The following is a 12,291-nucleotide window of genomic DNA, read 5'->3' on the forward strand; positions in this document are numbered from 1 at the left end:
TAGAACAGTAAATCTGGTTAAAAGTTTCAGCAGCACCGTCCTTAAAGATGCGTTTTCTTGTAATGTCTCTTTGGCAAACTGATCCATTGGAGATGATGCTTTCAAAAATAACATAAAAGTGGTCAGATAGGTCAACATCAGTCACAGACACCTTGGAAATGTTTAGACCCTTAGTAATGATCAAGTCCAAAATATGTCCCTGTTTATGCGTTTGTTGTTTAACATGTTGAGTCAAACCAAAATTTCTAAGAGTGTCACATAGTTCTGTTGCATTTCTGTCTTGAGGATTGTTCTTGTGAATGTTTAAGTCTCCCACAATAATTAAACTGTCATAATCAACACATATCACAGATAAAAGCTCATTAAAATCACTGAAAAAGTTTTTTTGGACTTAGGAGGCCTGTAAATATTCAAGAACATGGTTTGGACCAGGCTCTTCACCTGGAGAGCCAAATATTCAAAAGAGTCAAATTTGCCCAGAAATACTTTTCTACACTTAAGTAAATCTGTAAACAAAGTGGCCACCCTTTTCTTTGCTGTCTGCTCTCACAAAGAAAATTGTAGTTCGGAGGCGTCGACTCTATCAGAATGGGAGCTTCATTAAATTCTTGTAACCATGTTTCTGTTAAAAACATATCAAGATCGTGGTCAGTAATGAAGTCATTGATTAAAAATGATTTTCCTGACAGACATCTAATGTTCAATAAAGCCAGTTTATATGACATAGTTGCTGATATTAGCTCTGTGTCTGGTTGTACCTGACAATTTATGTCTTTTTTTGACTGTTTATTACCGTATCTTATCCTTTTGGCTTTGTTCTTTCTGTTACGTATAAGCACAGAGATTTTACAACTATCTCCTATTAGGGGCCCAAGTTTTTCCTGCACATGTTCATTTCTGATAGAGTTACCACTGGGGCCCAGACTGTATCACAGAGAAGTGATTTGAAGGTCCTGATTAGGAGGAGATAGATTAGGAGGTGGTGGGGCTCTGCGGCATTTAGAAGCATTAAATATTTACAGGCCTCCTAAGTCCGAAACAAACTTTTTCAGTGATTTTAATGAGCTTTTATCTGTGATATGTGTTGATTATGACTGTCATAAAGGGACAAGGTGATGTCATAGAGTGAGACCATGTTGACAATCTAAAATAATTAAGTGAAACCAGGAGGAGCATCTGCTGTCAAAATGTGAAAACATTGTAAACAGAAATGTTTTGAGGGAAGAATATAATGATGAGATGATCTTGTGAATATGTAACGTCATAAGCTAAGAAATGATGACTATTTTTCATCATTGTGATGTCATTAAGGCAGAAAATCATGGTATTCTGATGTCATAGGCTTTGAAAGAATGACCAGCTCATGTCATAGTGAGACACTGTTGACTATCTAAGGAAATAAGGTGAAACAAGGATGAGTATCTGCTGTCAACTTGTAAAAAAAAGTATGAACAAAAACGTCATGCGGTAAGAATGTTAATGCTATTTATTTTGAAAAGTTCCAAAAGAGTTCGTACCGGAGTTTAATGTTGAAATCCATGGCTGTGGGTCCCAACAATGATAAGATGATCTCATGATGTGTGAAATAACAAGCTAAAAAAATTTAAATATTAGTTCATTTTGATGTCAAAAGGGGAGAAAGAATGGCATTATGAGGTCATAAGTTCAGAAAGGAAAGACCATCTGATATCATAGGGTGAGACCATGTCGACAGTCCAATATAATAAGGTGAAACAAAGATGAGCATCTGCTGTCAACTTGTAAAAAAAGTATTAACAAAAAATTCATGTGGTAAGAACATGATGATAAGATCATCTCATGAATGTGTGAAGTAACAAGCAAAGAAATGATGAGCATCTTATGTCATTGTGATGTCATAAAGGTAGAAAAGCATGGCATTATGAGGTCATAAGCTGAGAAAAAAAAAGAACATCTGATGTTATAGAGATCATGTTGACAATCCAAGGTAATAAGGTGAAACCAGGATGAGCATCTGATGTCAAAATTTGTAAACTAGATTCTGCACTGTGGTACTTCTAAGACAATCTTTTGCAGCCCTTCACAGGTGGTCTGGTAGTGTAATGTTTTATAGCTTAGACTCTGGTTTCACAGGTTGTGGGTTCAACTAATGGGTAGGCTATATATGTAAGCTCTGTGTGTTTTGTCTCACACAAGTATTAGACTAAATATGGCCTGTTATGGCTCACGAACTTGTCCAGCATGAATCACACACTCTTATTCCACAAATACTAGTTTGAGAGGATTGCCATATAACATTCTATCCCTGACCTTCCCCTTGAATTCACAACATCTTGGTAGTCCAATGGTTAAGAGTGTCAAATCCTGGATGAGAGGTTGGTGGTTTGGATCTCATTTTTTATTTATTTTGTGATTTTTATCATACAATTACTGAGTTATAAGACTCTATATTGTGGATTATGGTTCAAAAGTTGCATCAACATTAAATAATATTAAAAGTCATATCATTAACACTGAATATGGTATGTTAACTTGCTGTCTTTTAAGCTAATGTTTTGCAGGCTTTCCCAGGTGGTCTGGTAGTGTAGTTGTTTAGTGGTCAGATTCTGATTCCAGAGGATGTGGCTTCAACTTCTGGACAGAGTCCCTAAGGATCACCCATGCTACTTCCTCACAAACTGTGACAGATCAGTGATGTTGTTTATGATGAAACATGGATTTTAAATTAATAGTTTTAAATTTGAGTCATTTTTAATTTTTTGTTGAAAACTCCTTTACATCCAGGGACGTTATAAACAATGCATATCATTGCACATATAAACTTGGTAAATTGAGAATATGTTGGTAATTTTATGACAAACTATGTATTTTTAAGGATTTCTTTCAAATTGGCCAAATACTGTAGAAACTATGGATAACTGTTTTTTAGTGGATAGGGACATGAATAAACAATCATATTGTTCCTTCTACAGTCATGGTCATCTGAGAATATCTTGGGAATTTGATGAAATATGGATTTTTAATCAATATTTAAATTCTGGTCATTATAGGCTTGTAATGTATAAACATACAAAAAAAAAAACATTACATCTCGGAACATTCTAAACAATGCATAATATTGCAGATATAAACTTGGTTAATTGAGAATAGTTTGGTAATTTTATGACAAACTATGTATTTTTAAAGCATTTTTAAAATTGGCCAGGTACTGTAAAAGTGATGGTTAATCGTTTTTGGTAGATAAAGCACTAAGTCCAGGCATTTGACTAAACACTCATATTGTTCCTTCTACAGTCTTGGTCATCTGAAAATATTTTGGAAATTTCTTGATTAAATTGGGATTTTTAAGAACACTTCAATTAGGGTCATTACAGGCTTCTGCTTTATAATTGTTTGTTGAAAGTCTTTCTCCAGTGCTATAAATTAGCCAGGCAAGCCCTGTGAGGTCTGACAGCTTCTGCAAGCAAGTTCTAACCTGACCCTTTGAAAAATGTGGTCATATTAATTGATGATCAATTCAATTCAATTCACTTGTTTAGTGTTTGCGGGAGAATGTCCTCGCTCTTTCAGTCTTGCGATACAGCTTTGTCATTACTGATGCTAAAAATGCTGGTCCTCTGTTGGCAGGAGCATATCCTCGCTCTTTCATTGTTGCGATTAGGCCTTTCACTACCGACGCAAACAGTACTCGTTCTGTGTTCGCGGGAGCATGTCCTCGCTCCTTCAGTCTTGCGATACAGCTTTTTCGATACCGATGCAAACAGTGCTCGTTCTGTGTTCACGGGAGCAGGTCCCTACTTTTTCAGTCTTGCTGTTAGGGTTTGAAAACTTTTGTATTGTTTATCACTCATGTCTGCTCTAAGTGCTTTTCCCTCCTATCGCTTTTGCCCAGATTAAAAATACAACCAGACACAGAGTTAATATCAGCAACTATGTCATATAAACTGGCTTTATTGAACATTAGATCTCTGTCAGGAAAATCATGTTTAATCAATGACTTCATTACTGACCACGATCTTGATATGTTTTTAACAGAAACATGGTTACATAAATTTAATGAAACTCCCATTCTGATAGAGTCGACGCCTCCGAACTACAATTTTCTTTGTGAGAGCAGACAGCAAAGAAAAGGGTGGCCACTTTGTTTACAGATTTACTTAAGTGTAGAAAAGTATTTCTGGGCAAATTTGACTCTTTTGAATATTTGGCTTTCCAGGTGAAGAGCCTGGTCCAAACTATGTTCTTGAATATTTACAGGACTCCTAAGTCCAGTGATTTTAATGAGCTTTTATCTGTGATATGTGTTGATTATGACAGTTTAATTATTGTGGGAGACTTAAACATTCACATGGACAGTCCTCAAGACAGAAATGCAACAGAACTATGTGAAATTTGGTTTGACTCAACATGTTAAACAGCAAACGCATAAACAGGGACATATTTAGGACTCAATAGTTGTGCATAAGTAAAATCCAAAAGAGGTATTGTATATTTTCTCTATAAGAATACACAATAAAATGTTACAGCTTCAAGAAATTACAAACACAAAGTTCAAGTTTACAGTTGTGGTTTTTTTTTTTATGAATACAATATGCTATAACAGTTTGTGAATACGATTTATTTTCTATGAGAATACGAATTTACATCAGCGACTTGGTGTCACGTGATCTCAGGCTCAGAATATAGTGGGTGGAGTTATACAATGATGTACAGTAGGTGGCAGTATGCACCTCTGAATTTGTTGCGAACCGCCCAGATTAAAAATACCTTTTATTTGGGACATTCATACTCTACAAATATATCTGGGTGAGACGTTGCTCTGTATTATTATTATTATTATTATTATTTTTATTACACATTAACCATCATCTCCTAAAAAATGAAAGGAAAAGGTCGGGATGATTGTGTTAAATGTGCTTTAACTTGGGAAGATATGTTTGGTTTTTCACAGAGTGGAAGTTTGAGTGTAAATAAGTTAAATAGTTTAAATAGTTTCAAGTAAAACAGTTGATGGATAGAGATGAGAAAATAAAAAAAAACATAAGAAAAAGATTAAAAAGCACAGAGTGCATCAATTAATGTGTTAAAGAGTTAAAACTTTCCTGCAGGAAGTTTCGTTTGTCTTAAATATTGCGATCAGTCGGAAAAGAAAGGAGTTATGGTGGACAACTGACTGACTGACTGATAATATTTCTGTGTGCAAAATCTGAATCTATACTAAACTTTTTCATCTGCCTCTCTCACACACACACATGTATGGGATTTGAGTGCAACATCTGCGTTTTTGAGTCTGGACTTTAGAAACCTGCCCTTCCCATGGCTACTCCACCAGAAACGATTCTTCAGCATGGCCTGAAAGAGAGAGATCTGCCTGCCTGTCTGCCTGCTGCTGCAAATCACAGTGTGAGTTTCCACCAGAACGAAACTCAGAAGAAGTCTGGCCCAAACCCACTGAGATGGACAATGATCCATGCTGTTTGCCAGAGCCAGAAGAGTGATACACTGGATTTATATTGAAAGCACATCTTATGCGGGCAGAAGAGAAACAGGCCGGAGCAAAGTTCTTTCTCCCTCCTGGAGAATTTAAAGTGGACAAGGAGTGAATGTCCCACCAACAGACCTGAAAGGCTTGGGTTGTTTTTGGACTGATAGAGGACTGTGTGCCATGACAGTCTGACTCTGGAGCGATTAAGAAACCGATGGGGGTAACGTACAAACACACACACATTTCCATAAATCTTTTCCTATTTTCTGCAACAAAGAACGCTTATTAACCGCTGCTCATGTGACACGCTTGCTTGACGTGGACAGATATAGCGGGTTAAAATATTATTTTAGGGTTAGAAAAGTATCTTCAAAAGGGTGATAACTTAACTCATTTGATACTTTCCAGTTAATTCTTTTAGAGAAGCAAGTTCTCTTTCGTCGTGGAATATTCAGGGTCAATTATAATAGTTATTAAAAGTTATTAAAATGCAGAGAAAGTTACATCTCCAAAACTCAGCAGTAACCATGTGTTTCTATGTCATTCTCAGGACAGATCTCATGAAGGAGCATTTTCAAAACCCATTGCATGTGTAACGCCTGATGGGCTTCTCCTTCAGGTATTATTTTCTGTTGTCAGAGTTTTTATCCCATAAATCTAATGGTTAGAGACCTCATTAAAACAGGCTTAGTTCTACTGCAGATGGTCTTCATACAGTCTCTGACACAGTACTTACAGTGGGGTGCAGTTTTTGTCCGCAAGTGCTAACTGACGCTTATGGAAGGTACAAATTCATTGTTTTTCACAGCAGCTGCTGGGAAGAGGTTAAATTAATTTTTTTCCTTCCCTCTTCTGATTCATGCAGCGTGTTTATTTACACTGTACCTTATATCAGGTCCTGACAAAAACTATTAAAGGCTTGGTTCTGCAGGTTCTTTTTTCTCCCTTTTTTCTCCCTGCTGCACAGAAATATTAAAACGCTTGTTGTTTTCTAAGATATCACCAGCTAAAACATTTAAAACTTTTGAGAGTAATTGGTTTTGTTAAACACATTTTCCTTGGTAAAACAAACCTTTAAAATGAGATTGGAAAAAATTGGGTTATTTTTGAAGGTAAGAAAGAATCTGATTGGACAGTGGTACCACACAAAAAAATTAAAACAGATCTACGCCAATGATGGGTTCCAGTCATTTGGTGGGTTTGAAATCCAATAATACTAAAAATTTCTACTCTGGAGGACACAGATTGGGGTTGAAGAGTTTTGTTTTGGAACCAAGGTTAGGATTTTTATAATGGAATAAAGAAAATCCTTCCTTTTAGGAAAAGAAAATAAATAAAGGCTCTCTCAATACTAAAGAGGATGGTCGGCTCAAACTCCAGTCTCCTTGTTTGATTTCTTAGGGTTTAAAGATTAAAAGAATACATAGGAGTACAAAGGTACACAAGGTGATTTCAGATTACTAAATCATAAAATATTGGAACATTTATCAGCATTTGGATTATTAAAGAGGGGTTCTAGTAATCATTTTCTCCCCAACTCTCAAAATTTAAATAGCCAAATTAAGGAAAATTATGTGTCTTCCCTTTGAAACACTATGTGGAAAAAAGTCCAGTTTGGAGTCAAGTTTCTTATCTTAATTTCTGATTAAATCAAACACTGCAGTTTTTGTTTTTGTTTGGGTATACCATAAAAATGTCAACGCCGGCTTAAAATACTTCTTTGCATTTAACCTGAGCCGAGAAATTCTGGAATACAGCTGCGATCAAATTGAGCCAAACAAAAAGAGAACTATAACAATAACTCTCAGGATTGTAGTTATTATTATTACAGAGTTACAGTACAAAGAATTGGCAAAGGTTTCAGCATCAGTGAATTTGGATTCATTTAAGAGAAAACTGTTGCTGTGCTTCTAAATACTTTGAGATCTCTTTGGACTATGTGCACTCATCTTAAAAAGGATCCTGAAGATTCTCATAACAAGATTGATAAATTACAGCATTAAAAGATATGGCTGAGAAAACATATTCTGAGAAGAGATTGTTAAAAATGTCTTTGAATTCTTGAAGCTTCAAATTTGGCCATGTGTCTGTCTTTGATGTTTTGTCTTTGTTTTGTTGGAATGAATGTTTGTTTATATGTTGCATGAAACAATAATCCATGTTTAGAATAATGTTTCTAAATCCCAGATTGATTAAAACTTTGAGTTTTCAGGAGAGTTAAGAAGCAGCTTGTTTCTGAGGTAGGCGCATGTTAACAGTTTTGTAGTTTAAGGTTCACTAAGATGGGTTGGAATGAAGAAACTGTGGGTCCGCCCATAGGCTGTCAATCAGAGGTTAGTTCTGCCTGACTCCGCCCACCTACCAGGTTGGTTCACACCTTTGTTGTCATGGTAACACTCAGCACCTCCCTTCCTGAGTTTTAACACTGTTTAAGAGACAATAGAATCAAAATGCTTGTAGTGATTGTTGCCTTAAAAACATGTTTTTTGTATAATAATTAAGGATGTAGCATGACATTTAGATTTATGTGTTTTACTATTAAAAGGTTAATGAAATACTTTAAACTAATTTGAAGAATTAGTTTTGCATACAGAATCATTGGTGATTTATTAGATTGAAAGTTTTCCCTGGTGCCATTAAGCTAACTGACAGTTCAAGATATGCCAAAAGTAAGGAATATATTTTTGATAAAGAATCAGAGTTATGATTTTATACTTGACAGGAATTATTTATTAGATTAAATTTGTAGAGTGTATGCATCAAAATTACATTGGATTTCCATTAATCTAATACTTATTTTCATACAAGACAAATCAGGATGATATGTGACTTATTTCTAAGTGAAATATTGATGAACTGTATAACGACTGAAGTTTGTGTTTTGTTGTTAATGGAACTGAGTTGCAGTTAAAAACATCTGGATTTTATTTATGTTGCTTTCGTTAAATTCATAGAGAACAATAGTTATGTCAGAATTAATTTCTTTGGTTCTATGTAATTTGATCTTGGTTACTAGAACATTCTTGTTTAAACCTTTTGCTGGATTGTCGCATGGGTTGGACCCTGTGCCAGAAGGGGGGAATGTCAGAATAAAGTAACATGGGGATATTGCCAAGATCAATTTTTTCCACATCTCTGTGTGAAGATAGGATGTTGTTTTACTGTCAAAATCTGTCCACTGTGTTTTCTCAAGTTTCACAGACGGTGAAGGCTGCATTACCAGAAACAGCCACTTCCACCCTCCAGTCCTTTATTCTTGGCGACTGGATTCTGCTCAGAGAATCTAGGGGAAAACACTGGAAGTCCAGGCGCTGGAATGGCCCATATCAGATCCTACTAGACACCCAGGAAAGCTGCAGGAAAGCTCCAGCTCCTCCAGCTTCATCTGGCTTCCAGGACACAAGTCATCTTCCAACTGGATCATCCACGGCCTGAAAGGTGCGAGGACAGCGGACCACCACAAGACAAAGAACTGTAAGCTGATCACTGGCGAGTGATTGAAGAGGTGGTTGAAGAACACTGTTTTTACAAGGGCACAATCTCTTGGCCAGTGCAACGTTATTTCAGAATCTACTTAAGGCCATCGCATTGCCTGAAAGTTAGAAATCATAAGGTCATTTGACTCACTGCACACACACCACAGTGAGAGACACATAGGAAACATACAGGGAAGACCTCTACACATTGCACATAACCTTTCCCTGGACTGGCGACGTCTGCAACAGAGAGACAGTCAAACATGCGCCATGATGCTTATTCTCCTTAATTTCTTAACATTTGGTGGCTACTAGGCGCTCCTTTGCCTGGACTGCAAGGGTCAGCCAAATTCTTTTCTCCCACTTTGACAGCAAAACTGACTCTGAGGAGGAAATCTCGGATGTTTTTATCTAACTTTCATGTTTATTGCTTGATTATCTACCATTATGGTACAAAATTGAAATGTGTTCATTTCCACCATTGTTTAGTTGGACAATGGAAGCCTAACTTCCAGCAAGTTAGAGTTCCTGTTTCTAAACATATTTCTAGAGGAGCTTCCTACAACCGCCCACCTGTACCAGACTCGTAACAGGGCAGCTTGAAGCGCAGAAGCCACTCAGGAGAGGCAGCAGGATTTTTGAGCTTTGTTTATCATTTGTTTTCAGTACCAGAAGAAAGGACATTCCACTTCATGGTTACGATGCAGTTAAATGGAAGATGTTCTGTTCTGATGCTAATGATTGATATTGCAAGTATTTTTATTACTCCTGTGTTCATTTGAAGAAAGGTACAGCAAAGACAATGTGGCTAATCTGAGTAATTACGCCAATAGTACTCATCAGCTGATTCGAAGAGAGATTCATCACTATCCAGATTACCATGGTCATGCTAATAATGTCTGGTGGCAACTGATGCATCAAACCGTGAGGAAGATAAGAAAAGACAGTTGCTATGTTTGTTGTTTGATTCCACGTGTTATTAATGATCAACTATTTTTAGTACCTGTTCCTATTGATACTACTTTCTTTCCAGATAGGCAACATAACCAGCTGGTGGAGGTTGTTTTTCCTTGGGTGAGGAATTATATTGTAAGGCAAAACAGAAATGTTAGTAGATTTTCTAGCGAGACTAATTTAATATGTGCTACTACAGGAATTGGTTTTATAGATTTTGGAGTAATAGGAATCAATTGGATATCCAGATATAGGTACAGATATTTGTATTGCACAGGAGGAAAACACACCTTATTTCTTTGGAAAGACACAAGGTTGCAAAACTATTATATCTGTTTTATGTACTTTAATCAACAGACATGAATTTGAGTCATGTCCTATCAGAACTGCTGCTTATATCATTTCAGGATCTTTGGTCCCAGATCCCTTTGTGTTAACTCTTAATCTTACAGCCGTACTGAATGTAAGTAAGTTGTATGACCATGCAGGTAAATTAACCAGGGTTCTTGTTACTTTTCCTAGTAGAGATTGGTACCCCTGTCCTAAGAACATGGTTTGGATGTGTGGAAATAGATCATATCTGTATCTGCCTGCTAATTGGTCTGGAGTATGTTATCTAGCTCACTTACTACCTACAGTCACAACTTATAATTTAATCAGCCCATTATTAGAGAGGAAGGTTTCACTGTTCTGACCGAGGAGCAGCGAGCTCTTAGAACATGAGTTTGCAAAGTAGAATGGCTTGGGATTATCTGTTAGCTGAGAGGGGTGATGGTTTTGAAGAATTTATTTTTCTTTTACTTGTGATTACCTTGTAATCAGAAGAAAGGAGTTGTAATGGAAATTCTTGTATTAAGTGCTCTAAGAAGTTCTAAAGTGTATGACCTTTAGGTTACCTCTCTTTCTTCAGAACATCTGTGTTAGAGGAGGAAGCTGTAAAAACCAGGATCAGACGTTTAATGGTTAAAACCCATTTCTTTAGGGTGATGTCTCAGGAAGAGCAGATGGGTCTGCTCATAGATAACTTTGTTACCCCTGACCCGAGGAGAGTTTAGGGTCGTAAAGCACAAACTCTTTTAAGTTGAGATAACACCCACATACTCTTTAAATACTGTGTGTAAATGTTGACACCACACTGGACCCAAAGACAGATGACTATGAAGACACAGAAAAGGTTTATTTTACCGAACTACAAAATAAAGACCACTACTCCTATGATGACATGTTGTAAATGAAAATATCTTTGACGCCTGAGTGTACTCATAATTGTACCTCATAAAATGACTTTATAGCAGAAAATCGAAAGAAGTTGCTATTTAAGTGAAATGAGACAAAGTATACTGATGACATGAACAAGGCTTGTTTTAATTCTTTTACTTTTATTACATTTTGTTTTCTTTGATTTATTATATTGTTTTATTATTGTTGTACTCTACCATGCCCCTTAGGGGGAGGGGCGTGTGAGTATTTTTCCCACAATATAATCTGCTTTCCGTCCGTGGGATTTTCGCTCACACAGAGTGTTTTCTTTTATATGTATCTAAGCATGACTTTCTTCGTGATAAAAAAGGGGGGACTGTTAGGGTTTGAAAACTTTTGTATTGTTTATCACTCATGTCTGCTCTAAGTGCTTTTCCCTCCCACATGCCATAGAAAGGGATATGTGGGAGGCGAGTGAGTTATGATTACCAAGTCCTCACTCCCTCTCTGTTTAAAATCAAGACACATGAACCCTAACCTTTCTGACCCCACATACATACACACACGCACACACCCTGAATGTTTGTTGAACTGTGTGTGAACCAGCATGTATAAATAAAGAGGGAGGGGTGCCAACACTTTGTAGTCTGCACTGCAGAGCTACCCTTGCAAGTAAATTGACTGTATCGTTCTTGCCTCTGAGTTGATTAAATATTACCTAACACTTGCGATACATGTTTTTCGATACCGATGCTAACAGTGCTCGTTCTGTGTTCGCGGGAGCAAAACCTCACTCTTGGAGTCCTGCTATACAGGTTGTTCGATACCAATGCTAACAGTGCTCGTTCTGTGTTTGCGGGAGCAAGTTGTTTCTCTTTCAGTCTTTCAATACAGGTTTTTTCGATACCGATGCTAACAGTGCTCGTTCTGTGATCGCGGCAGAAAAACCTCACTCTTGCAGTCTTGCGATACAGGTTGTTCGATATCAATGCTAACAGAGCTCGTTCTGTGATCGCAGCAGAAAAACCTCACTCTTTCAGTCTTTCGATACATGTTTTTTCGATACCGATGCTAACAGTGGTCGTTCTGAGATTGTGGCAGAAAAACCTCACTCTTTCATTCTTGCGATACAGCTTTGTCGAAACCAATACTAACAGTGCTTGTTCTGTGGTCACGGGAGCAAGTCATTACTTTTTC

At 36.9% G+C, this 12,291-nt stretch overlaps 1 long non-coding RNA gene across 1 annotated transcript; it reads right to left on the reverse strand.

Moving 5' to 3' along the window:
* Positions 1-1,206: 1,206 nt before the first annotated feature.
* Positions 1,207-3,910, reverse strand: LOC124879721. The gene is made up of 2 exons (XR_007041098.1): positions 1,518-3,910; positions 1,207-1,390 (listed from the first exon to the last, which is right to left on the reverse strand). It is a non-coding gene; the product is annotated as an uncharacterized LOC124879721 (long non-coding RNA).
* Positions 3,911-12,291: the final 8,381 nt, after the last annotated feature.

The sequence above is a fragment of the Girardinichthys multiradiatus genome, chromosome 13 (genome assembly GCF_021462225.1).
Source record: "Girardinichthys multiradiatus isolate DD_20200921_A chromosome 13, DD_fGirMul_XY1, whole genome shotgun sequence".
NCBI classification, from domain to species: domain Eukaryota; kingdom Metazoa; phylum Chordata; class Actinopteri; order Cyprinodontiformes; family Goodeidae; genus Girardinichthys; species Girardinichthys multiradiatus.